The sequence below is a fragment of the Pipistrellus kuhlii genome, unplaced genomic scaffold (genome assembly GCF_014108245.1).
Source record: "Pipistrellus kuhlii isolate mPipKuh1 unplaced genomic scaffold, mPipKuh1.p scaffold_m20_p_18, whole genome shotgun sequence".
NCBI lineage: Eukaryota > Metazoa > Chordata > Mammalia > Chiroptera > Vespertilionidae > Pipistrellus > Pipistrellus kuhlii.
In genome coordinates this window covers 17,023,034-17,050,950 of record NW_023425493.1, presented here as the reverse complement: position 1 = coordinate 17,050,950, position 27,917 = coordinate 17,023,034, and the positions used below count along the sequence as shown (strand labels likewise).

Below are 27,917 nucleotides of genomic sequence, written 5' to 3'. Positions count from 1 at the left end.
AAGCAGCACCAAGAGAGCCTAGGCTGGGCTGCCTTGGCTCACTGGAAAGTCAGAAAAGAGGGCCCTGGAGACAGCTTCTGGGGGTTAACCTGGGATGAGCTGCCACTGCCCATTGCTCCCCTGGTTGCAATCATGGGGTCCCTCAGTGGTTAGGGGATAAGCATTGAAGAGCAGATAAGGGGAGAAAAGCAGGAAGGGAATGGCATGGGCATGTTCCCTGGAGGGAAAAAGTACTGGGACCTTCATTTTCAAGGATTTTAAAGACTGGACATTTGGAGGAGGTCTTGGGAGTGGGTCAATATAATAGTCACCAGCTTTATGCTGATGATCAAAATAGGATTCTCTTAATTTGTCCTTGGTAAATGGCACTTAGTTGGATTTCTGTTCTGTCTCCCTGAGTAGGGTGAAGTAAGCTATTTACCCTCTAGTTGGGGAGGAGGAGTGCAAACCATTTACTCTTAAGTGTCCTTGGTTTAGGGAAGATAAGATTTATTAGGTGCACACATACTGCTGTTTAACTATCTGTCTCAGCTTCCCCATTCCACTTGTCCTGGAATTTACCCAGCTTCTTACTATTCTTTAACATTCTGCCCTCAGAGACTTCCACCCCTAAAATCTTTTAGGGTTGATAATGGAGATGACTTTTTTTTTTCCTTTGCAGAAAGAGGGTAGCAAAGGCGTGAACAGCAGCAACTGTTCTAGGAGGTGAGGGGAGATCAAGGTCTGCAAAGTACTTCTCTCTGGCATGTGAAAGCTCGAGTTAAAATACCTCTAAGGAATTTTAATGCCAATTTTCTGTAAAACCAATTTTCTAAAGTTTGGGCTTTAATTAATAAATAATGTGTCAATAATGATTCATTATTTGTAAAAACAAAATTACCACACTCATGTAAGATGTTATCTGTAGGGGAAACTGGGAGAAAGCTACATGGGACTCTGTATTATCTTGCAATTTTTCTGCAAATCTACTAGTAATACTGTTATAAAAAATAAAGTTGCTAAAAGAAACACAACCCTTATTCTCCAAAGCTACATATATGTGTCAGAATGCTTTATATTCTCAGAAACTTCCAGAAACAATTGATTTACTGTACATAAAATGATGGCTCAGATTAGACCAAGCAGTAATTGTTAACATTTACTGCAGAAGTTCCAAAATTGTGCACTGGAAAATATATACTAGAGACCTGGTGAACAAAATTCATGCACGGGGGGGCCAAAGGGGGCGTGTTCCTCAGCACAGACTGCCCCCTCTCCAATCTGAGACCCCTTGAGGGTTGTCCAACCACCCATTTAAGCCCGAACTCTCTCACAATCCAGGACTGCTGGCTCCCAACTGCCCTCCTCATCAGGCGTGGTCCCCACTCAACTGTCCTCCCCTGCAGGCCTGGTCCCCCCTCAACTGCCCTCCCCTGCAGGCCTTGTCCCCCCCAACTGCCTTCCCCTGCAGGCCTGGTCCCCCACAACTGCCCTCCCCTGCTGGCCTGGTATCCCTCCACCCCCAACTGCCCTCCCTTGCAGGCCTGGTCCCCCCTAATCTCTTCTAAGTCCATTTCAGTGGTTTAGGGTGGAAGGAGGGCAGGATGCCCATATTTTCTATATAGAAATCATAGTGGTCATCAGAGCAGTGAGGCAGGCCCTTTCTGGTCAGAAGGTCACTTTGGGCTCCAGGAATTACTTACTCAGCTCTGGAAAAGAAACAGCCTTTTGAATTACTCACTTAGGAGGGTGAAAAACACGCGCCTACCCCGGAATGTCAGAGCTTGACAGTCTTAGTCACTTGGAATCAGGCCAAAGTGAATTCCTAGTACCGACCCACCCAGGCCTGGAGCTGGCTGGGATGGGAGGGAAATCCGAACACAAATGGGAAAGCTTGTGCTGTGACCTTCCCCTCTCTGAGTCAGGTCTGCTCCAGGTGCTCCAGGATCCGAGGAAAGCTGTGGGTGATGAGTGGTCATACACGGTCAGGAGCCGGTCAATGGCATCTGTTTGGTTCCCTGCCTGCATTGGGGCTGTAGCTTACATAACAGTTTGGCTGGTTAGGCAGCCAGGCGGAAGCACGCGGGTTTCCAGCAACTTATAATCATCTTTGATTTCTCTGTTTGCTCAGCAGCTTTTATGTGGTGGGGAAGGCAGGGGTGCAGGAATCTGATATCGGCAATCTGCTGTTCCTTCTGTGGAGCAAACAGCCCCAAACAGATCTCTATGGCCAGGGAACTGGCAATGGCAATGTAGGGTCCTCTTCGGACAGAGGAACTGCACTGGAGCCCAGTCCTGGACCAAGAAGGCCGGAGATGGAGCTCATGTCAGGCCCTCACCAGGTGCACATGAGCCTGATGGCTAAGGTCCTGGCTGCTGGCAATGCCTGGCCCTGTTTGCCCTCTTGGCTGGGAGGGTTATAGTGTCCCCATCTGATAATGCAGGTCACTGTGCCCTATGCCATGTCTTCTCAGAAAGTCCTTGTGTCATGCTAACAATTCCTCTCTCTACGCCATCACCTCCCTGTAGGTACCAGGCTGATCGTGCTGGAGCCCTGGGTTCAGTGAAGGAGCAACCAAGCTAGACAGTGACATTTCACCAGTTTCTAGCATTGCTTGATCCTTATATGCCTGGAGTTGAAAAGCAACTGTTCCCTACACATGTGTCAAACACAAGGCCCGCGGGCCAAATCCGTCCCGCTAGGCCTTGCAATGTGGCCCGCACCGCGCTGTCATCACTGCACTCCGCTGCGTTTCCATCACAATGACAGTTTATGACTGTTCAGTAAACCATTCGGCCCGCGATTTAGGCTGGATTTTAGATTTTGGCCCCTTCTCTGATTGAGTTCGACACCCCTACTTTAGAAGCACATTCTATTCACTGGCCGCAGTCCCCACTAGTCCCTATTGTCTTTCACCCAGAAGGCCTGTTCATTTACTTATTTCACTTTGCTCATTCTTGCAGACATTATTAGGATGAATTTCCAGCTCTGTCTTAATTGTAATCATTTGATATCATAATCACTGGTTTACCTCTCTGATTTTCCCAATGGACTAGGAGGTCTTTGGGCAGGGGTCCAAATTGACCCTTCATTTATTCATTCAACAAACTGTCTATAGAGCCATTTCCTTGGGCAGAGTGCCTAGTGTTGGTCATTTTGTTAGGAATATGGCATTTATCATGGGGTTCCTGTGGTTGGCATGTGCTCTATGTATGTGTGCAGATTAAATAAATAGATGACGAATCCTTCCTTGTGCAGCCTGTTGATCTTGGTATTGTGGTTCTGTCACCAACATGTCTCAACCTTGTGCATAGGTTTACTGATAGGGTGCACCTTGTTGAAGAAGTAATTTGCATGAACTTGTGTAATGGTGTTGTGCTCAGATACTTCCCTATATTCAGATATTTCTAATCCCCAGCTTCTATCTCTGGCCTCATTTTTGCCACTCCCGGCCCTCCTCAGCCATGCCAAACTGCTTGTATGACGTCCCTATACTCACCTTGCTTCTGGCACGCCCCTGCCCTTGCACACACTGTCCCCTTGGTTCTCAATGCTGCAATCTTGTCCTCTACCTTGCCTTTTTACCACCCCTTCTGGCCAGCTTCCAGTCAACTCATAAGACTCAGCTCAGAGGTCACCTTCCCCTACAGCAGTGGTTCTCAACCTTTCTAATGCCGCAACCCTCATGTGGTGACCCCCAACCATAAAATTATTTTTGTTGCTAATACTTCATAACTGTAATTTTGCTACTGTTATGAATCGTAATGTAAATACCGGTATCTGTGTTTTCCGATGGTCTTGGGCGACCCTACTAGCGGTTCTCAACCTGTGGGTCGAGACCCATAAGCTGAGAACTGCTGCTGTAGAACCTAAGACCATCAGAAAACATAGATATTTACATTACGATTCATTCATTTCATGATTGGGGGTCACCACAACATGAGGAACTGTAGTAAAGGGTCGTGCAGCATTAGAAAGGTTGAGAACCACTGCTCTAGAACCTCTCTGACTCATCCAGGCTGTTGTAGGGCCTCTGTTCTCATCTCTCCTGACCTTCCAGGCTGGGTTAGGGTCTCTGTGCTGATTTTCTGTGAAGACCTTTCATGAGATTGTCTTTGTCACCATGCCGAGGGCATATCACCTGAGGGCAGGGACTATCTCAATTTGCCTCTGAATTCTCAGGGCCACCCACATAACAGGAACGTTCTCAGGAGAGGGAGAACATCTTAGCTGGCTTGTAAATGAGACCCTAGCCCGGTCCAGGGCCCACTTCAGCAGCACCCCCAACTTCGACACCTCTGCAGATCACATGGTTGGCTGGATTCAGGCTTCGCACAGAGACTAGCTCTCGGTTGACTTATCCTGTACTTTCCCCACTGTAATTGCTGCCCCTGCTCTGAGTGTTTTCTTAGGCTTTCAGTGTTTGAGTACATGACATTCTTCTGCTCCTCATATGAAAACAATGCCATCTGTTCATTAGACGGAAATTCCATCTAGAGAAAAGCAACCAGGTTTTTGCTGCAAAACATCCCCAAGATACCTCTGTGGGACTCTGGGTAGGAAGCACATAAGGTTATGAGGGCTCTTAGTTGTGTGTGATCCCCATCCCTTTCCCCTTTCTTTGATCTTAGAGTCAGAGCTTTCCTCTGAGATCTGTTTCAATGAAACCTGCACCTCAATGAAAAGAACATCCTCCTTAAATCTCAGTCTAGCAGCCCCAAGGGTGATGAATGGAAGTCATGGTTCAGTCCTATGTATCGAACACCCACAAAGCACTAGTGCCTGTGGTATACTCGCCTGCTGATGGGCAATTTGGTGTCATATAGACCCACAGACATTCACAAGGTTTTCCTTGTGGGCCAGATGGGGAGTTAGCATGCCTGCAGACCACAGCAGCATGAGGCAGATTGAAGCAAGTGGTGTGATCAAGGTCAAGCCAACTGCTGTGGAGAAGAGGGGAAGGGAGTAGGGGGGGCGGGCAGATCAATTCTAATAATGTCACCCCCTCTGCTTAAGGTCATTCAGTGGTTATCCATTGTTTTCGAGTTTCAAATGTCAATACAGCTTGGTTCAAGGCCTTCTGTGATCTGGATCTTGGCTGTTCACTACCCCAATTTGTCTCCCTCATACCTCTCCAGCATCAGGAACCCACTTGTTCCTAAATGAATCCTGCTCCTTCACCTCTCTTTGCATCTGCACTTTTCTTTGCCTAGAATGTCCTCTTCTCTTTCCACTTCAACTATTAGATCCAACTGAAGTGTCCAGTCCTTAGCCTCTTGTGCACACCTCACTTTCCTCCATTATCACTGTCTCTTCTCCACTAGACGGTGAGTTTCCTGGGAACAAGGACCAATTCTCACCTCTATAAGCCCCAGAAAATAATAAAATGCAAAGAACCTAGTAGCTGTGCAATATATAGCTGCTAAACATGAACATTGCTGAATACATCTGTGGCAATCAAGGAAGTCTTTATGTAGAAGGTGGCAAACTTCTGAAAAATTAAATTTACTGTACTATAATTGATAAAGAAAGGGAAAGGATATTTCAAATGGAAAGAACAACTTATTTGGATATGTCTCAAAGGGCTCAATAAATATTTATTGTAGTTTAGCAGAATCTTGCAAAGTAAACCCTACCCTATGATCCAGCAATTTCACTCTGAAGTATTTACCCAAGGGAAATAAAAACATGTGCCCACAGAAAGACTTGCACAAGAATGTTTCGGGCAGCTTTATCCCTTGTAGCCCCAAATTGGAAACAACCAAATATCATCAGGAGAATAGATAAACAAATTGTGGAATATTCATGCATGGAATATTACACATAATCAAAAGGAACAAATTACTAATACAGGGAGTGACATGGATAAGTCTCTAAAACATTTTGAGTTTAAAAATCTGGCAGATACAGAAGAGTGCATACTAGATGATTCCACTTATAATGAAGTTCAAGAACAGATTGTTCACTGAAAGAAAACTTAAAACTCAATTTTGTAAAAATAATTTTTGAATACCGACTCTGTCCCTGGCACTCTTTGGGATGCTATTCTGGTACTTGGGAATAGATCAGAGGACACAACAAGCAAAAATCCCAACCCTCATGGTGCTTGTATTCCTCCTGGTCAGTTTGCCGGGTTCAATACAAAAGGACAAGCTGACATTTGTCCCCACTGAAGCTGGCCAATGCCAGGGCTGGCAGGCACTCACACTTAGCCAGGTGATCTGGACTGCACTGAAATTTGTTTAGCGGCACTTTGACACATTCCAATGATACTTGCCTTGCCTAGTGATAAGCTGATGCTCAGCAAAGGGGATGGAACACAAGACTTACTCTTATCTCAGATCACAGACAATGGGATCATGGGAAGAAAGTCCCCTCTCTGGGGAAGGCCCTGTGCTGGGAAAGGAATGCAGACCCCAAGTGGAAGAGGCCTATGTACTCCAGGCCAGATGTTGGCAAACTCATCAGTCAACAGAGCGACAAACCACGGTTCACGAGCTACATGTGGCTCACGAGCCGCAGTTTGCTGACTATTGCTCTAGGTCTTTGGGGAGAAGAGAGAGAGGGGCTGGCAGGCTGCATCCCTTGGTAGTTCTCACCAGCAGCCCAAATCAGGCACCTAAAACAGCCATTGAGAAAGGAATTTTATGAAATGAAAAGGTTGTAGTAGAAAACCAAAATTGCTCGAAAGAAGCATGAAGAACTAATGTGAAGTGACCATTTTTCATAAATGTATTCATTTAGATTGGGATACTAAAGGATGTTTTGTCATACTTGGGCTACAACGTGTGTCACTCAAGGAAGTTATTATGCTCATACTTTTGACAACTGATGAATGGTGCAGAAACCAACAGTGTTAACCTCGTCTCGGGCAACAAAGGGAATGTGCCTCTGCTGACTTGTGTCTCTGGCCAGTCTTCCAGGCTGTGCTCAAATCTTCTCTACTGTGTCTTCATCAGCCTTCTTCCCTGTATGTTGATACTAGTCTTTTTTTTTTTTTTTTTTTTTTTTTTTTTTGAATAAGAGAAGAGGGAACAGAGAGGGAGGGAGAGAGAGTGAAACATCGATCTGTTGTTCCACTTATTTATGCATTCACTGGTTGATTCTTGTATGTACCCTGACTAGGGATCGAACCCACAACCTAAGTGCATTGGGATGACCCTCTAACAAACTGAGGTCTGTTAGAGGGTCATCCCAAGGATCCTGTCTGACGAGGATCTATCTCGGTTTATTAGTGTTACATGGGGCCAGCCCCAATGAATGGGGGTAGGATGGAGGATGTGAATCATAGAACCCAGGACAAAATGCATACAATTCCTGACCTCTCTATAATTTTTATTCTCTAGTGAAGGTCAACACAGAAGAGAAAAATAAATGTAAAAAAGGCACCTTGGGGAGATAAGCGAATATAATGGTGCCGATTATGTGCGGGGTGAGATGCTGATCTCACACCAATTCTTCATACAACACCACATTGCCTCCTCCCTCGTTTAGCAGTGAATACCTAAAGCAACACCATTTTTTATGGGTCATGCTGCTCTTTATTAGTAAAGTTTAATTTCTAGCAACATGACTTGTCTCAGACATCCCCTAAGTTATTTTTGGCATGGTGCTTTGAAGATGTTTGTCAGTTTTTATACCTTCACTACTATTGAACATCAACATGTTAAAAATAAGCATTTTTAGGAAAACACTGCTTCAGACTTTCAGAGATCTCTGGAGTAGTTAATTAACTACGATAAACATTCTAGGAATGTTTATTGTAGCTTTAAAATAGTCAAACAATATGAGATGGGTTATTTAGATAATAGAACATCGTACAAAGGAATACAAATCAGTCATGGAATAAGTTATGGGTAAATATTTACTAGTATATAAAACACAAACATATGACACTGTTTGTATAATCTAATGCAGTATTTGTGTGTGTGTGTGGGAGGGGGGGTTGTACCTATGTACCAGTATGTATAGCATATGTATAGGTCTGGAAAAGAAATGAAACAAATTACTTACACTGAGTATCTTGAAGGGATGAGATCATAAAGGTTTAAAATTTCACTTTTTTGGCATATCTGTATTTTCTAAGTATTCTACAGTGAATATTAAATTTTATAATAAAAAGTTATTTTAAAAAGAAAGAAACCAAATATACCATTAAAAGTTAAACTTAAGATAAAAACCTCTAGCCGAAACCAGTTTGGCTCAGTGGTAGAGCGTCGGTCTGCGGACTGAAAAGGTCCTGGGTTCGATTCTGGTCAAGGGCATGTACGTTGGCTGCAGGCACATCCCCGGTAGGGGATGTGCAAGAGGCGGCTGGTCGATCTTTCTCTCTCATCGACATTTCTGGCTCTCTATCTCTCTCCCTTTCTCTCTGTAAAAATCAATAAAATATATTAAAAAAAAAAAAAAAGAATACAGAATTTCTAAAAAATAAAAGATAAAAACCTCTAGAAATTCATGATTTTCTCCATGAAAAGCTTTAATAGGGACAGTCTTGATTTCTTCTTTTTGTTGTTGTTGTTGTTAATCCTCACCCCAGGATATTTTTCCATTGATTTTTAGAGAGAGTGGAAAGGAGGGGGAGAAACACACAGAAAGAAACATTGATGTGAGAGAGACACATCGATTGGTTGCCTCCTGCAAGTGCCCCTACAGATTGAGCCTGCAACCTAGTTATATACCCTTGACCAGAATCGAACCAGGGACTCTTCAGTCTACTGGCTGACACTCTATCCACTGAACCAAACTGGCTAGGGCCAGTCTTGGATTTCATTTATTTTTGTTCTAAAAATATTGACTTGTATGATTTGTTTTCCCATCTAAAAAGAAGCTGAATATTCTCCTCATTCCTTCAATCTTACATATGATAAGGGGCAAAGAGAATAACACAAGTAAAATGAGCCTCTGTTTTGCCATTGAATATTCATGTAACTTTGGTGAAATCACTTCTCACTTGTGTAAACCAAAATTCCCAAAAAGTTTCAGAAAGGAGGAAGTTTATTGAGATAAAATAATTTGCAAACTGGGGGAAAGGCAGCCTCTAGCAGAAAACCAAAGTGCACTCAGCTGAAACAAAGGGGAGGCCACCTTTTTTAGAACACGTCCCCACCCACATTCCCAATTGATCCAATTTTATGCAAATCAGGTTTCCAAATTCATACAGTCTAATTGGTCAGTAGAGATGTGAATGAGGATATAATTGTGCAATTTTGACTGGATAGGGCAAGTCTTGGTCCATTGGTTGAAAGAGGAAGCCAGGGCTATCCTGCAGTGGTTACCGGTAATTTAGACAGAGTAAACAAGCATAGTGCGAGAAGCTGAGAGTTCAGTCAGAGTTTCTTTCCCATATACAGAATACATGAAAGCCCCTGTCAGCAAATGTCCCCTAGACTCTTACTATTTATAAAATCTGGACCCTTGATTGACCATGGAGAGTTCATCTCAGTAGATAAACTCCTTCTGAGGATTCACATCAAATGAATCTTTCTTCTTGGGGTCCATAATTGTAAAATGAGTCAATCTCCATCTTCTAAACCCCTCTCTTCCCTAGACAAAACTCTATGAATCTGAGGTCACATGCAGGCTGGTGCAGCTCTACAGCCATCTGATCTGATGGGTAAGTGCATTCCAGAAATGTCACATGTGGTGCTATGAGAAGTCCACATACATGTGGCTTCACTGACTGGCTTTATTTCTTTCCTCCAACGAACACCTATTTTCTGCCCCCCAACAAATAAAAGAGAGGGCAGCAAGAAAGACAATAAACACAAGGAAAGAAAAGAAAGAGGTTAACAGTCATCGAAGGAGGAGCAAGGGAATTTGAAATCTGGAGACCAGCTGGAAAGCAGAAATGAACCATGCAAGTCAAACTGAAGTTATGTCTTATTGGATTAATATAAGACTGTTTCTTGAGATGAGAGCTTCAGCTCAGGTACTTTAAAGAAAGTCTGCCAATTGGTGGATCTTCAGGAAGCCTTTGTCATGCAAGTTATCTTCAAACTGAGAGCTATTGGTAGTCCCAAAGTTGATGCCCTTCCCAAACCTAACCACCTGGGTTAGCTTGAAATCTTTCTAGAAAGTGAATTGCTGAAAGAAGTATTAGAGTTGAGAAGAAGTCATGGGTTTGAGTCTTGACTCTATGAATTATAGCCAAATCATTTACATGCAAAATTTGCTTATTTGTAAGATGTGAGGGTTAACACCACCCTGCCTGTCTTCCTAAGTGGCTGTAGGGCAGGCTGAGAATCCACAGAATGCAGGGGAAAGTTGTGCCTCTGCAACCAAGGCTGGCATTTTTCTATGCATTGTCTATAACGCTGTGCTCAAGGAAGGAATGGTTACAGGTTACGTAACGAGCAAATTGATTATAACAGAGGGGATGGTGCTGTCTACCTCTGTCATCAAGAGCTCAGGTTGCAAAACATTGTCTAGCTTCAATACCTGTTTCTTTAAGTTTCAAGAAACAGGATGCACAGCTTCCTTTCCCTACATTTACTTGAACAGCCACCAGGCCTGAACCTCATACCCACCCAGTGTATGCAGCCCTCTGAGAAACCTTTGACAGCCACTGCCAATGTCACTACTACTATCCTTTTTCTGCACCACATCATGAACACAGCAATCAAAGAGGCTTTTTGTGCTTGGTGAATTTTCCCAGCACCCAACACTTGGGAGTATGTGCACCAGGAAGGGCTGTTTGGGGTCTTGAGTGCTTATTATGAGTTTAGTAATTGGGACACGTACCTCTTTCTGCCAAGTGTCCAAAGACTTGACATTCAAGTGTCCCCATTTGGCACTGGTGGCTCAAGAAGTGAATCCTGCTGGCACGTGGGCTTAGAGCAGAGGAACTGAAGGTCATGCTGACCCCTGCTTCTGGGGTCATCACCTCCTTGTCCATGATCATCAGACTTGCATTTCCATGTGAACAAGCCAAGGGAAGAGAGTGTTTCTAAGTTTTGTGGGTCTTTCATTCTCTTCTTTTCTTTAAAAAAATTGGACCAGAAACTCCAGTCCTTTCAGCCTTCTTCCTCTCCCTGGAGTCCTGCTGGTTCATATTACCACTAATGGGGCTGTGGCCCTGCCAACTCAAAATGAGGAACAGGTTGGTGCTGCCTCGGTGGCTTAATGAGGAGCCCGGAATGGAAATGAGAATCAAACATGCATTGAACGTATTCAGTTCCCAGCCAATCGTCCCTCCCCTGTCCCTTGTCATCTCAGGGTCCTTAGCCCAGTGCCAGGAGAAGGTGACCTGCCAAACTGATACCCCATGTAGCTCAAAGGAGACCCAGAAGCACATTCTGAACTTGCTTTCTCTGCTCAGCAGCTGCCAAAGCAAAGCTGAAATGCGGGTCAAGTGAAAATGGGAACAGGGTTCTCATGACTGAGCAGAATGAAAAATCTGGGGGAGGGGGATAGGGAGCACAACATCAGACCCAGGGTGGGGCCCTGAAAACTTATCATTGGAATTTTCACTATTCTGAGCAGGGATTGGGAACTTTTATCAGCATCTTTAGTGGAAAAAGAACAGGGGAGAGGGTGTAGCAGAACAAACATGGTCCCAGGCCTGGTGCTGGGCCATGTTAGCTGCAGGAATGTAGGTTTCTCTCGGAGTCTCAGTTCCTAAGGGTGTGGAATGAGGATGGGAATACGTGCTGCCCGTTGTGAGGACTTCGTGAGATACTGTCTGTGAAAGGGCTTTGTTAACTAGGGGCCCGTCAAATGTAAGGTATTGTTAGATGATTAAAGGTCTTTTTAGGCAAATGAATTCATAAGACCTCTGGAGGTAGTGAAGTCAGCTAAGCAATTAGGGAATGGGCTAAGTAGGCTTAAGATAGGGAACCCATAAATGGTGAGGTTAAAGTTAATAAAATCAATACTCGATATTAAAAGGAAAGTTGTTCAGGCCACACTGAATGGAGCAACTGGACAGTAGCCAAAGCAATAGCCATGTTGGCAAAGAACTGGCTGGCAAAAGCACGTTGCCAGCATGAAAACCAACAAATAATGAAGAATGACAGCATTTCATGAGAACTGTCCAGGGGAGATAGCAATGAGTCCTTCTCTGGTGGAGATGGGCCTTCATTGCTTTGCTCTATTTAGTCCACAGGGCTGGTGCCCTACCTGGTTCACCAATCCCCTTTCTGAATAGTTCCTGACTTGCATGGAGATTTCTCACCAGGAACAAATATGCAGATCAAAGTGCATTTTTTTTAAAAAATGTTTTTTATTTATTTCAGAGAGATGAATGAAGAGGGAGAGAGGGATAGAAACATCAATGAGAAAGAATCATTGATTGGCTACCTCCTGCACACCCCCTACTCGGGATTGAGTCTGCAACCCGAGCATGTGCCCTCACTGGTAATTGAACTATGACCTCCTGGTTTATAGGTCCACACTCAACCACTGTGCCACACCGGCTGGGCCAGAGTGCATTTTTTTTACATTAGTCTCCTATAATTTTTTATACATCAGTCTTCTATAATTTTGATTGATATAAATCACTTCCTTCTGAGTCCAATTAGGAGCTATGATTGAGATTTTAGACTCACAGGCTAAAGGAGGACTAAAGCTCAACATGGTAAGATTCTCAAGGATCTACCTTGAATTATTTCTGGACACCCTACTCGCCTCACCTGGACTATATACTATATCCCTCTAAATCCCAACAGCTTTGAAAGACTAAAAAGCTGACTGGGATCAAAGTTAGGGCTGGAGGAATGGAAAAGGAGAGAGAAGTTTCAGAAAGGCCTTGTTAATAACATAGATTTGAGTGGGGTAAAGAATAAAAAAAAAGTCAGGCATCAAAATGAAGTCCCCAAATTTTAGGAGTAGTGGATTGGCATGGAGGTAGAGATTGTTCTCACTGACAGTACTATGAGGAATGGTAAGGTTCATACAAGGTTGGCAAAGACCTTGTATAGGTTGCTTTTCTTCCCTCCTGTACTCATGGAATTGTCCCTAATGAGAGTGGACTTTCTTTCCTTCTGAGAATAATTAATACCTTAGAATCTTTCTCAACCCCAAACATTCCAGGAACCACTCTAATAGGTCAGAGCTAGTATATGAGATGTCATTTTGGAACTGATAGGGTAAGTAGTTACTTACCAAATGTTCATTGGTTAATTGTTGATAATAACTTTGGGCAAGTTACACAAATCCTTGACTTAAAAAAATTAGCTGAGCTCTGACTGGTTTGGATCAGTTGATAGAGCATCAGCCTGTGGACTGAAGGGTCCCAGGTTCAATTTCGGTCAAGGGCATTTACCTTGGTTGTGGGCACATCCCCAGTGGGGGGGGTGCGGGAGGCAGCTGATCGATGTTTCTCTCTCATTGATGTTTCTAACTCTCTATCCCTCTCCCTTCCGCTCTGTAAAAAAATCAATAAAAATATTTTTAAAAATTAGTTGACCTTCTCTGATAGCTAATATTCAATAAGGACTACAATAAAATATGAAAAGTTATGTTCCCCGGTGTGTTGTGTCTGACCATACTTTCTGCCTCATAAGTGGAGAAATCAGACGTAAACATAAGCTTATCTGGCTAGAGAAGTCGTTTCCCAGGTAACCCTGGAGGAGGAGGCCTTACTGAGCCCCACCCTTATCTTTGATAGAATGTTTCCAAACTGCTGCCTAGTTCCTGTAAACTCTCCAGTTACAAGATTTTCTTATTGTATGTGCTTGTTTCCTTTTACTTGGTTTGCCTTAAAGTTGAAACCAGTTTTCTTTTGCTACTTTCATAATTAGCTGATTACTGAACAGCTTAAGACTCTGGGAGCCTTTTATTGAGCGGAACTTGGATTGTTATCCTAAGAGCTGAGCCCCCACACTGAGCACTCCTGCCAGCATAGACCACAACCTCTCCTCCTTGGTCTAAGGAAGTTAACCCTCACAAGGAGATTATTGGAGAACAGAGTGGCTGAATCACTGGGCTCTAATTCAGTGGAGATATTGTGTAATTTGGGACTCTTTTTTTTCCTTTCGTTTGGCAACAACTACAGCCATTCTGACCAGAGTGGCTTGAATGATGTGCCTTCCTCAGAAGTGTATAAAGTTTATTGGCTTTGAAAGCCATCTCTGGGCCAGCATCATGTGTGGGTCTGTAGACTCAGGAAATCTACTTGAAAACACCCTAAGAAGCACTGGGCATGACGAAGCATCTTCATTTTAGGCATATCAAGTTCTACCAATGTGGATTCGGTGACCCAAAGTTTTAAAATCCAAGTCTGGGGAGTGAGTGAATGCTCTTAAGAAGTGCTGCTGTGGGCCAGGGGTTCCTGGAATAGTAAACTTAGGAACAGTAAACAAGGGTTTGGAGAAAGGGCTAGAAGGGCATTTAGGATTCAAGCGGGCACTCTCAATGAGTGAATGCTTGATTCCTTTGATGTAAGATACCTTCTTTGTAGAATAAGAGATTCTCTTTACTAAAATAAAACTAATCAAGATAAATAAATAAAAGTAGACTTTCACAGGCAGTGTGAGTGCATTGTCAGACAATGCTAACATTAGTAAAACTGAATACTGAAGTTGAAGTAAGTCCTGCTGAAAATCACAGCCTCGGGCACATGAAGGGTTTGATGTCAGTCAACCTTTTCTTCCTGGTATAGTAGAAAGAAAATACTTTTTGTTAATTTTTTTTTTTAAGGGAAGTAGGACAGAAGGAGAAGCATGCCAGCTTCCTAGCAGCTTGCAAATCTCAAATCAACATAAGAACAGCTTTTATTTCCCAAATGTCTTCTATGTACTTAGCATAGATATAGGGTTAAGGTAATTGCCACACATACTTGCTTATCCTCACAACAATGCTGCAAGGCAGGTGTTCCCATTTCTGTTTCACTTCTGAGAAAAGGGATGTTCCCCAGGTCACTGAGAAAGTAAATGGCAGAGCCAGGGTAGATCCAGGTCAGTCTGACTCCAAAGCCCTCATCTTCACTCTCTCTCAGTTTGCATTCAGATTATAGAAACCAGAGAGTGATGACATCTGAGGGTTAGTTCCAAGAAAAGACAAAAGTTCTGAAACTTAAGACAATATTGGCTGGTAAGGAAAATGTCAGTAGGCCTACAGTAGCAAAAATAATATAATAATAGAAAAAAAAATGTATTCCTTTAAAACCTTCTAATGAATTAATCAACTATAGCAATTGACACATAATTTGGAAAATAATAAACTCTGCAGTGGCTACCAATTAAAGATGAGCTCCAAAGTCCATGTATGACATTAGCGTGATCTATGAGCAGGCCATTCTGGCAGGGACTCCATCTATTAAAGAGATGAAACATGCAATTGTACAATAGATATTCTAACAATGCAGAGTCAAGAAAAAATTAAACTTGGAGGAAATTTTGAGGAGTCTTGTCCAACCAAGGTACAAATCCAAGAAGTCGACATCAAAAAGCCAAGAAAAGAGAAAACAGACATCATAAAAATGTGGGTATTTCAAAGTTGTGAAAAAGAGGAAGATGACAAAACAAAAGATCCAACCAATGATAGTAAAACCCCCAATGCAGAAACTATGGAGGGTTGTTAATGAAATGTAATGTGTCTATAACAGCATACTCGCAAAGTGTAGGAAGAAGATGGCAGTTTGACGAAATGAATTCTACATTTAAAGAGCTGAAGTTTCTAACACCAGTTAGATGTTCTCAACCTCTTCAAAACAAGACTGCTAAGTTGCCAGATATGTTCAAAGATCATTATTCGTGTGTGTCTTCATTGGAACAGTTAACAGAGTTGGGAGGTGAAATTGTTGTATATGCTTGTCCTAAGGCAGCTCTGTGCAGATGTATGTGGAGACCAAAACCACAGCAGAGAAAAAAAGAATGGCGGTGTGTTGTTTGTTTATTGTGGTTTTTGCATATAGGTCAGGAGTTGGCCACATACCTAAGTGTTCGCTAACATTCACATTACGCAGGTGTTGTGTTGTGTGTGTCAGCAAGTTAAGTCCCATATTGTCTATCTCAACAGACTAAGATTTTTGTCTAAGATAGGTGAATTTTGTCAACTAGTTTACTATGTTCCTTGAATATAGTTAATAAATGTCATTTTAGTTTCAGTGGTATTTCTAAAACTTAAGCTTGCTTTGTAATATAAAAATTTACTGTTAAATCATGATACTGTAAACAGTTCTCCCAACAAATATAAGTACTACCAAGAAAATTGTGTATGTTTTTGAAATAATACTTAAATGTCATAGATATATCCTCTACCTGCTCTGTAGTTTCAAATAAGTAATTGGTAATTGTAAGACATGAGATCATTTTAAAACTGTGTGAAATATGAATCTGGTTGAAAATCACATAAATAGTCTTTATGTTCCTATGTTCCATTTACAAAATCAAGTGCTTATCTTTTATTTATTGTCTTCTCATGTTCTAGAGAGTAAGATTTTTATTCGTTTTTAAACTATGCGCCAAATCTGTATACAATGAACTAAAAAAGCTACATTAAAAAAATAAGCAATTTGTCACACTACAGAATCTTACTAGGCTGAAATTTTTTACAAACGTTGAACTTTTCTGAACTTGTCAACACCTACTCACTCATAATTTTACACTGAGAAACCTAAATAATAATTATTCTTCCAGAGCTTTCCAAGTGAAACACAAATTTGCATCGCACTTGTAATTTTCCAGTATTTCTTGAAAATTTCCTCCTAGACATTTTGATAGTTTTGTGGTCATAAAATAAATAATAAAGTTAATTCATTAAAAAAAATAAAACTATAATTTACCAAAGCTAGTTCAAATATAAGCAACTATTAGACAATTAAAAATTAAATATATAATAAAAAATCTTCCTACAAAGAAAACATTATCCTAGATGCTTCATTGGAAAGTTCTACCAAATATTTAAGTATGAAATAATTCCAATCCTACATAAACCATTTCAGAGAGTAATGTACAGACAGATCATGTGGGGGAAATCATCCTAGGGAGGAACAGCAGGTGCAAAGGCACAGAAGTAGAGAAGAATACCATGAATGTGGGAAACAAGTGGTTGAGTACAGCTGCAGGTTGGGATTTATTGGTGAGAAGCAGGAGATGCAGGCTCAGAAGTCAGGCAGCAGCAAACTGTTTAAAGCCATGCTGAGTACAAAGAGGGATTTTATTTTGTCCTATAAACAATTAGTTTCCAATTAGAAGGTCAGATTAGATCCGCATTTACCTACGATGGGTCTCTGCTAATAGATGATCCTGAGATACCACTTAGTATTTATGCAGAAGAAAAAAAATGTATCTATAGAATAAGACAATACTGACATCTACTGAAAACCTTTTTCAAATATTCCAGGAACAAAGAAATTCCAAAAACCTCTATAAGTGCCTTCAAAGGGTATCTTATTCACAAGTCTCTCCAAGGACCTGTATATGTCTGAACTTGGGATGGCAGATGTACTGAGCTGCATTCCTGGGCCTATAATATGTATGATAATAATAGCTAATGTTTATTAATTACTCTGTGCCAGGTACATTGCTAAGCACTTGACCTGAATTATCTCGACTAATCTTCATAACAATCCAGTGAAGCAGGTGTTATCATCTATCTGCATTTTACTGATGAGAAACAAGCCTGAAAGTGATTAAGTAACTTGCCTAAGGTCACCCCGCTAATAAGTGGCAGAGACAGAACTTGAACTTGTGTCTCTCTGACTATACCACCCATGCTGTTAACTAATGTGCCGTGCTACCCATGGCAGATATCACTAAGCGATTACTGTACTTTTTTTTTTCATTAGCCCAGACTAGGCCTCCCGACCTTCTTTTAGTATAGTTCTCTAGAAAGCCACCATATATAGATCAGAGTTGGCACATGAGACAGGACTAACTTGTGCACTTGGCCTACATCATACTATCAGCCTCAGATCTGGATCCAGCTGTGTAAGCCTGAGCAACATCAAAAGCTGATTTGCCACTATAGATTGTATTCTAAACACCTTCACTTAGATTTTGTGCATTAGAAGGTCTCTCTAGACACCCAGGGCTCAGCGCCTTCCTTGCCTGTTTCTATGTAACTTTTACTTTGTTCTTCTTACTCTTGGCTCTTAGTTTCTGTACTGCCTTGGGTGGGAACACCCAGTTCCTGCTCAGGCTGTGGAACTCGGCCCTTGATCTCTGCTCTAGACATGCTAGATCCCTAGGAACTAGTCACAAGCCAGGGTGCTGTGTCCTAGAAGCCAGTGGTACTGGGGTTCTGGGAATTCCACAGAGGAATGCGGGAGGGGAGGGAAGGAGCCAAGGAGAAACAGAATTAAACCCAGGGAGAACATTCAAGGGAGTGGTCATGAAAACAGAGGACCTAGGCAAGGAGAATTTAAGATAAAGATCTAAGAACAAAAGCACAGAGAGGAGAGGGTTTATAAGTGAGGTCAGGAGGTGGAGACTACCTGGAGATGCTGTTTACTGGAAGCCTGGGACCTTGGGCTGGGCGAGGTCCCCATGTGTCTGGCCTGGACCCAGCTGTTTGTTTACTTGCCTGAGCTCAGGGCACCTGTGTACTGCTATCCTTGTGCTGCCTCACCTTCACACAAGTGAATAAAGGACCCTGAAGCAATATTTTGGAGATTCACCAATGAGACTGTGGAGACCTCTTATCTCTCAATGTGTTCTTTCATGTTGCCTGAGACAGTGATCTAGGTAGCTCATAAGAGTTACCTAGATCAGCTCCATTAGACCTTGCTGAGAACTTAGAAGACAATTAGACACCCACCCTTTGATTATTTTATCACAAAAACTGGTCTTTCCCCAGCAGCTGTGAGATGGCTAAGGCTGGCTCTATCAAGGAGGGCTCAGGCTGGCAGTGTTCTTCCCACAGCCAGAGTTTGACTTGCTTCTCTGAGTTCACAGTTTCTTGCTGACTTCTGTTCTCAATGGTTCAGCCACCTTTCATCTACAACCTTGTTTGAGTTAAACTGACCCTTCTTTCCCTGGAGGGGCAAGGCTATGGAACAGCAGAAGTCCTTAAGAGGTATCTGTCCAGTCTTAACATCAGAGTCTTAAAATCACAGATTCCTGTACCTCAGGAGGGACTGACTAAGAATTTCTGGGGGTTGTGCCCCATTGATTTGGTGTACTTCTCATCCAAACTGACTCCTGCCTCAATTAGCCTGAACAGAAGAGAATCTTGAATTCACAGCCACCTTTCACATATGCAAATGTTTTATGTGACCTCTGATTCAGGTGCAATTTTGATACATAGGAAAAATCATAGCTATGGCTGGTATTTTGGGAGCCAACAGTCATTTGCCTTTCTACCTCCCCAATCATGGTGCACTTCTAAATATTAACTTCACAGTAGGAAAGTGATATAAAACATTTAATTACCTACCCAGCTGCTGTGTCTGTCTCTATGATAGCACCTAACTATGAAGCAATAAAGAGTACAGGGAAGAACACTGAGTTTTGAAACAGAAGGTCCTAACTTTGAGTCCATACTTTCTCCATTATTAGCGAGATAATCCTGGGCAAATGACATCACCCTTCTGACTTTCAGATTTATCATGATCATCATAGAACTAACATACGATGTTAAGCTCTTTACCAATGTTGTTGGCTTTAATGTTCCCAAACAACCTCCCACAGAAGAGAAAACTGGGTCTCAGGAAGTCAGCCACTTTCGCTAAGTGCTCATAGGAAATCCTACCCTGGGAACTTTGGGGGAGAGAATGATACAACAGTTGTAGTATGTGTATGTTTCTCTCTCCAAAATTGTAAGTTACTATAGTCAAGACCCTACTTTATTTATCCTGCTCGTCCGTTAGCCAACATATTAGTAGTTGTACCCAGCATATTAGTAGATGCTAGAAAACACTGGTTGAATGAAAATTAATATATGGTTAAAAACAAGTTAACATTTCAATGAGGCCCTCTATAAATGAAGGCACTATTGACCAACCTACTACATCAGTATGACAAGGGCCCCAGAGACACCTGTGCTTTCTATCCACTGTGGGCATTATGTATGATAAGGTGGCTCATTGGGGGTTCTGTTTCCATGAGGCCTCGTTAGGCCTCCTGGTGAAAACAGTAACCAGACCTCTGGAGAATGTGTTTGGTCCTGTGAGTCAGCACAACTCTGCAAGCTTTTAACTTGCCTGCCTGAACCCATGCCATGCAGCAGGTCAAATAAGGGTCCTCACATCATGCCTCGTGCTTTTTTATAACTTCCTCCTGGAGCTCACCTGGCCTCCTCGGACCTGAGCGTATGCTTCCTCTCCTTTCTTTGGTTTGTACTCTGCGTCCTCGGCCTGACTGTGCCTCTCTGGTTCCGACCTTGGCTGTCCTCCTGTTTTGCAATGAGCATTTTACCCTTCACAGTGCATCTGTGACTGCCACTGTGGACAAACTCCCTTCTCACTCAAGTTTGGCCACCACGAGCATAGCCCATAAGACTGATTTTCCCACTATGCTTGGCGAGGCTCCATGGATCGGAATCCCAACCAGGCAAAGGCATTATTATTTTTGTTTTTGTTTTTTAATTTTTCTATAGACTTTTATTTTTATTTTTTTTAATTCTTTATTGTTGAAAGTATTACATATGTTCCCTCCCCATCATTGTCCCCACCCAGCCTGCCCTGCCTGCATACCATCCTTCACTCCCTATTGTCTGTGTCCACTGGTTATGCTTATATACATACAAGTTTTTTGGTTGATCTCTTACCCTCCTACCCTAAGGCAAAGGCATTTTAAATAAGCCAGTCAGAGAAAGACAAATATCACATGATCTCACTCATATGTGGAATCTAATGAACAAAATAAAATGATGAACAAAATAGATCCAGAGACATAGAAGCATGGAACAGACTGTCGAATCTCAGAGGGAAGGAAGGGTTGTGGGGGTGGGAAGAGATTAACGAAAGAACCTGTATATATATATATTGAGTGACCAGATTATTATGATCTCTGAACACATAATAATCTGGCCACTCTGTGTATTTGTATCTCAAATGGGTACCAAAAGTATTCTAGATTTTTGCTGGAGATAAACCACCTATTTGTCCTGAGCTTTCTATCAGCCAGTACAAAGGGGAAAACTGATCAGGTGCACGATTTATAGTATCTTTGATATCAAGTAAATGAGGTACTCAAGAGAAGTACACTGAGTGACCAGATTATTATGTGTTCAGAGATCATAATAATCTGATCACCCAGTGTATATATATCCCATGGACACAGACAATAAGGTGATGAAGGCCTTGGGTGGCTGTGGGGGTTGGGGGGAGGCAGGCTAGAAAGGGTCAATGGGGGGGGGGGAAGGACATATATAATACTTTTAACAGTAAAGATTTAAAAAATAAATAAAAAAAACACGGGCAAAGACTCTCACCTGCGTTCTCGGGGGGGGGGGGGGGGGGGGGGGGGGGGGGGGGGGGGGAAGGACAGGTGGGCCCGGACTCACTCTGTGGCTGGGCAGAGTTGCTGTCCTTGGTTTCAGGGCCTGGACATGAACACTGATGGAGGGGACACGTGAGGATGGGATACAACATTGTGCAACTCAAACAGAGTAAAACCAAACTACCAGAAACATGTCCCAAACCTTTGGGGGAGAGGGAAAGAAGGAACCTTTTAGGAACTGAAAAAGATTCAAAAGAAAAAGTTGGTCCACTGGCACAAGAACACCGGAGGCAACTTAGTGAGGATGAAGCAGCAGAGAACTGACAGAGGCTATGGAAAGAGTGACAATAACGTGGAGATACAGGGCAGAGCAAAAGGCCAGGTGGCCTCACAAAGCAGGGTTAGGTGGCATTAAAGTGAAGGAGAGTCCCAGCCTGGTCAGCAGAGAATAGCAGTCATAGCCACCAGGTGGCGCTAGAGTAGAGGCTGCGGGAGAATTTTAGTGGTGGCTCAGCAGGTGTGAGGAGCTCTGGGGGAAAAGGCGAATTTGAGGGGCTGACGGTCCCTGGGTGACAGCTCAGAGGTATAGGCATGAAGACATACTTTGATCCTCATACCTCTCAATGGCCTTGCTCTGGTTGGAAACTAAAGGGGCACATACTATACTGGTTTTCTAGTGACAAAATTCCCAGCTGGGCCCTAGCTAACATTTCAAAATGCACTGATGGGCTATTAGGGAACTCTAGGTGTCAGTAACCTGAGGGAATTGCTTCCCATTTTCCACTTCAGTGAGAATTCCACACTGTGATCCCAAACTCTAAGAAGAGCCTTGCATAGTGCCCACCCTGCCCCAGTGAATGCCCAAGAATCGTGGTTCTCTTTCTTCAAGAAGCCCCTGTGTCAGTCTGCCTCCAGCCTCACACACACCTGGTGGATCTGTGCCCCTCAGAGCTGAAGTGCTTTTGGCCCCATCAAGCCCACAGCCCCTCTGGCCAGAGACCCTTTTTGTCCCAGAGCCTTTGTTGCTGCAGACTTCTCACTGTGAGGCCTAGGCTGCTGCCAGGGGCCACCCCAGGAGCTGGGCTCTCAGCTCACAAGCAGAGCATTATTATCCTCAGTCCTTCCTCTGCCCCCTCCCTGGCCCAGTTGCCCCAGCCCCACACCCTGCCTCCAGCCGCATGCCATATACACGCTCACCCCTCGGGTCCCCTCTCCCCCCTTCTCCAGCCATGTGTTTTTAGTCTGCCCGGGAACAGTCAGCAGGCGCGCTGGGTTTTCCTGCTTGGCCTAATCCTCTTGCCTCCGGGCCTAGACGTCCCAGGGTGTGTAACCCAGAGGCTTGCACGGAGGTGATCAGATTGCAGGGAACAGTATGTTTTCCTCCCGGCCTCTGTTTTCTTCAAGGGTCAGGGCCGGCCAGCTGAGCTGTCTTTCCCATTCCACTCCTCACCCTCCCTCGCACATGGTCTGCCTTCAGCGGGGTGCACAGCTGGCTCGGAGAAGGGGCTGCAGGCAGAGGAGACAAGTCTCTGGCTGCATCCAGAAGCGTGGAGGAAGAAGACTGGGCTGAATTTGTGATTTGTGCGGACTAGTTCTGGCCAGATCCCTTTTAAAATGTTTTGTTCCTGCTTCGTTGCTGCTGATCGTCTGCCCCCTCCCCCTCTTTCTCCGTGCTGAGCTGTCATTTCTTAATCCAGCCAGCCCCGTGTGACCTCCCGGTTCCTAGGCAGTAAACACCCTGTTTCCCAGGCCGCTATTGCTCCCTTTTCTAACTCTCTTACAAAATGCAATTTAAAAAGAAAATTACACAAGTGGTAATGTCCATGATAAGGGCAGGGTTGAAATGTTTAAAAGAATAATTCAATCCAATGTTTATTGATCCTGGCATCTGCTTCAACTTTATTCTCTGCTTTCTTGTTCTTGGCAGCATTAGATAAGAAATCAGCTGTGGAGCAACACCTGAAAAATGTCCACCCTTCTAGAGCAGTATCAAAATAAATATTTTCAACAAAAACACGAACAGTTAACAAGGAAAGCGTGTTTGTGTTTATCCCAACAAGGGGACCGGAGTCTCTTCTGGCCGCATCACATTTCCACAGGAATTGGTAGCAAGGTGACTAGGAATGTCAGACATGAGACTGGCCTCCGAGAGGATCATGGGATCAGATGAGGGTGAGCTTGCCTGGGGTACCCCAGCCTCAGCCTCATGTCATCTGCTGCTTAGACATGTTTAGGTAAACACTGGCTCACTGACCAGAGATAGCTGTTTGGCTTGTGAGCTGCTGGACAAGCCTTGGTCCATAGCCTCGTTTTGACCATGCCCAGACACCCTAGTCATGCCATTAAATGCCTTAACTTAAACCAGTTTGCTCCAGAAGGAAAGCTTATAGATTCACTGTCAGGGTAAAATAAATATCACTTTTGTAAATAAAAAGTAAGCATAAAAATAGAGAAATGATGACATGAAATTATGGAAACAATATATTTAGTACTTTGCACATAGCAACAAATCTAATCAACTTATGATTATAACCTTCTCAATGAGAAAAAGGAGTTTATAATATTCCAGTAAAATACGGGTATTTGGCTTAATGTCAGCTATTCCTTCACTTATGATGCAGATATATCCCAATAAACCCATCATAAGTTAAAAATATCCCAAATCAAAAATGCATTTAGTTCACCTAACCTATGGAATATCACAGCTTAGCTCAGCCTACCTTCAATGAGCTCTTGACACTTACATTAACCTGCAGTAGGGCAAGGTTATCTAGCACAAAGCCTGTTTTGTAGTAAAGCATTAAATATCTCATGTCATTTATTATGCATATCACTTTTGCACCATGATAAGGTTGAAAAATCATAAATTGAGCCATCATGAGCCAAAAAACAAAAACAAAAACGTAAGTTGTTACCAATGGTTGAGTTGGGAACTGTGACTAAACTTGAAGGATGATGAGGCACATATCTGTTGGAGGCTGTTGCCAGGCACAACTGCCAGACAGACTGCATGTGAGTCTCAGCTCCCCCTTCAGCAGCTGGGAGACCGAGCTGTGTGCCCCCACATCTGTGTGCCTTAGCTCCCAGCTTATCAAATAGCGCTAATATTAGCACCCATTAGAGTTCTGACAATGGCATGAGTTAATACATGCAAAACACTTATGACATCTCTAGGCCTGCACTTAGTAAGCTCTCAAGGAATGTTAGCTGTAATAATAACCAGCGGTCACTGCAGTAGCATTAGTTGTTCTCATGGATTTTAAATTTCCACACACTAGAGTATAGAATTAGAAAGATTAGAAAGCAAGATTGAAAGATTTAACTACTTTCCCTTGTAAGATTGGTTATAAAGAGTCAGATCCTAACTAAAATGATGAAAGTGACTTTTGCTTAACAAAATTCTCTTTTCATAAGTTCTCTGAAGCAATCTCTGAAATCTAGTCTTGGAATATGCTGAGTTACCTGGTAATGTTTGGACAGTTATGGAAACAGGCTTCTCATCTGCTCCCCTCTGTATCCCAGGCTAGATAAACACTTGCAAAAATATTTTATTTCATTTTCAAAGGATCTCTATATAATATTCAAAATAAGTTTTAGTTAGTTGTTCACATAAGTTTAAAACCATATGGTTCATATAATTAAAATATTTGCTGATATTGGAAATTCGTTGCATGGTTTGGGCAGCTTGGAAGACACATTATTGGGTCCTTGGTAACTTCTGACATCAGCTATCAATTACTGGGGATTAACTGTACCAAACGGGATTAATATTTTTTTAATCCACACTGGGGGATATGTTCTCATTGATTTTAGAAGAATAGAGATGGAGAGAGAGAGAAAGAAATACCAATGTGAGAGAGAGACATTGCCTCCTGCACATACCCCAACCAGGAATTGAACCCATGACCCTTAAGTGCATGGGACAACTGAGCCACACCAGCCATGGCCAGGATTTTTTTTTTTTAATTTTCATAATAACCAAATAACTTATATACTTTGTCTCCACTTTGCAGCTGAAAAAACTGAGGCTCATCAAGGTTAAGTGACTTAAGATTATTCTATTTATGATGAGTTCAAGACTGGAATTCAGGTCTGTCCATCAGTGCCCAAGGCCTGCTCTATATCTCTATGCTTTTCTGCCTCAATGGGACCAAAATGTCATTTGAGGTTATAACTGTGCCTTAGTCATTCCCATGAGATTGGGCTTCAGAGCTGGGGACCAGGGTGGGATGTCTGCCCCCTGTAGATTCATGCTGGCCTAGTCCTACATGGAGCCCAGGAAGGGTAAACATTTTGATTGTTATTGTCACTACCAAGGTCATACTTTTTTTAACTCCGTTTCATGTCTTTCAAACCTTGACTCTGCCTGAGTGCTGGTGTTTCTTTTCAAAACTGTGACGAGACGTAAATTCAGGGGAAGCTTGGGGAGGATGGCTTTGAGGAGGGCCAGGAAGATGGGGAAGAAGGGAGCTGTTTTTGATGGGAGCACCTGGGGAGTGAAGGAGGTCTCTTTGGGGGGTGTTCCCCAAGGGCTGGGGGCAGAAGTCCTCATGGGGAAGCTCACCTTGGGAGATGAACAGTGCTCTGAGAAGTGAACTCACAGTAGTCCCAGGGAAGTCCTGAGGGGCCCCAACTTCATGTTGCCAGGGAGAATCTCATTATAACCGATTTCCCCACACGTCATAGGCCTTGTGACAAAGAGCACTTAGAAGGGGCAGGAAGAGCTGGGCCCAGCTCTATGGACTCACTGCAGTGTACTTCTCTGTTATTTATCTACTGCCTTTCTTTAGAGATTCTTAGGACTGCTCCTTGCAGCCCAGCTCTGAGTACATTTTTGGTTTTGGAATTCAGCTTTGAATCCAGCATTTCCAGACAGGATCATAGTGGCCTCCAGTTCTGACTATCTCTCACTGACCCATGTTCATTTTCCTTAACTCCCACCCTGACAAGCAATTTTAGCATTCTCTTTCCGCCCAGGCCAGACATGGAGCCCTGTTATTTTAATCTCTGCTCAATATTACATTTGCACAGGCCATGTGTGTTTGGCCCAGACATTCTTATAGCTGACGTATTCAGCTCTTGTTCTCAAAACCCTCAGAGTCTCAGCCCAGCCAAGGGTACAAGATAGGATTAGTCTTGTGTGGATTTTTTAGCTCGACCGTTGAAGACTTTAGGTAGAGAAAATCCAATTAATGTGTTATCCAGGTCACTCAACATTACACATACAAGTAGTAACAGCCCTTGGGTATGTTGCTGAGCATGTTACACACAAAACACACACCTGCTAGCCCCTTTTGAAGGCAAGCTCTGACAAAATCCCCGATTCCTTTGAAATCCTGAATTCATATAACATAAATGTCACCCCAAATTGGGCCTGTGGCCCATTCAACTCAATAAATAGTTAGAACAGCCAACATCTACTATGCAGTACTAGCACTGTGTTAAGAATGTCTCAAGCATTTTCTTATTTAATTCACTGTTCACATAACAATACTGAGGGATGGTTATCATTGTCACCATTTTACAAATGAATCTGAAACTTAGAGATACAAGTAATTTGCCCAAGCTCACATATCTTGCATGCTACTGAAAAGGACTTGAACCCAGATGTCTGAAGCTCAGACCCAAGCTTTAAACCAGTTAAGGTCAAGACTTTTGGGGATGAATCATACTCTGCAAGGCACTAGCCACATAAGATTGGAGATGGGCTCTCCAAACACTGTTTTGTTCTCTCAACAACCATGACCGTCTTATTACCTATAAATCAATTAAATTCTTCTTGAAACTAAATCTTCTCCTTGCACAAATGATTTTTATTTTAATCATATTAGTATGTGCTATGTGTTGCCTCTTATTTTGAGCTAATGCTACTATATTCTATCTTTAAAGATAAGTCCTTAATTCTAAATTTCCAAAATTTGTAAATTCTAATTCCCCCTCATAGAAACTCTAAGCAGGCGTCTTCAAACTATGGCCCGTGGGCCACATGCGGCCCGCAGAGGAGTCTGATCTAGCCCGCCAGGTTTTTTGGGCAGTGAGCGCAGCCGAGGTGTTACAGTAGGAATTAGTAGTTCATATAGTCCGGCCCTCCAGTTCTCTGAGGGACCGTGATCTGGCCCCCACTTTAAAAAGTTTGAGGACCCCTGCCTAAGGCCTCATCCTACCATGCCAAAAAGTTATGTTTTCAGTTGTTGTAAGGCAGCAGTCTCAGACCTCTCTTCCTGACCCCATAATCTAGGCAAACCAATAACTTTAAAATGATTCTTGTCTATGCCTTCAGTTTCCCTTCAAACTGAAATCCCTTCCCTGTTCTCCATCTGTTCCTTATCTTCTGATAGCCAAAACCTACACTTTCTTCTTCTTTTGTTTAAGAGATGTCCTTTTTATTTATTTATTTTTAATTTTTATTTTTTTATTGATTTCAGAGAGGAAGGGAAAGAGAGAGATAGGAATATCAATGATGAGAGAGAATCATTGATCAGCTGCCTCTTGCACGCCCCCTATGGGGATTGAGCCTGTAATCCAGGCATTTACCCTTGAATACAATGGAGCCTGGGACCCTTCAGTCCACAGGCCAATGCTCTATTCACTGAGCCAAACTGGCTAGGGCC

The 27,917-nt window shown here is 42.9% G+C and overlaps 2 long non-coding RNA genes across 2 annotated transcripts; one reads left to right on the top strand and one right to left on the bottom strand.

Moving 5' to 3' along the window:
• The first annotated feature begins 806 nt into the window (after nucleotides 1-806).
• LOC123652552 lies at nucleotides 807-16,298 on the top strand. Its single transcript, XR_006741952.1, has 4 exons — nucleotides 807-816; nucleotides 3,119-3,124; nucleotides 5,375-5,380; nucleotides 14,930-16,298. It is a non-coding gene; the product is annotated as an uncharacterized LOC123652552 (long non-coding RNA).
• LOC123652553 lies at nucleotides 7,018-27,917 on the bottom strand. Its single transcript, XR_006741953.1, has 3 exons — nucleotides 27,907-27,917; nucleotides 23,634-23,636; nucleotides 7,018-7,158 (listed from the first exon to the last, which is right to left on the bottom strand). It is a non-coding gene; the product is annotated as an uncharacterized LOC123652553 (long non-coding RNA).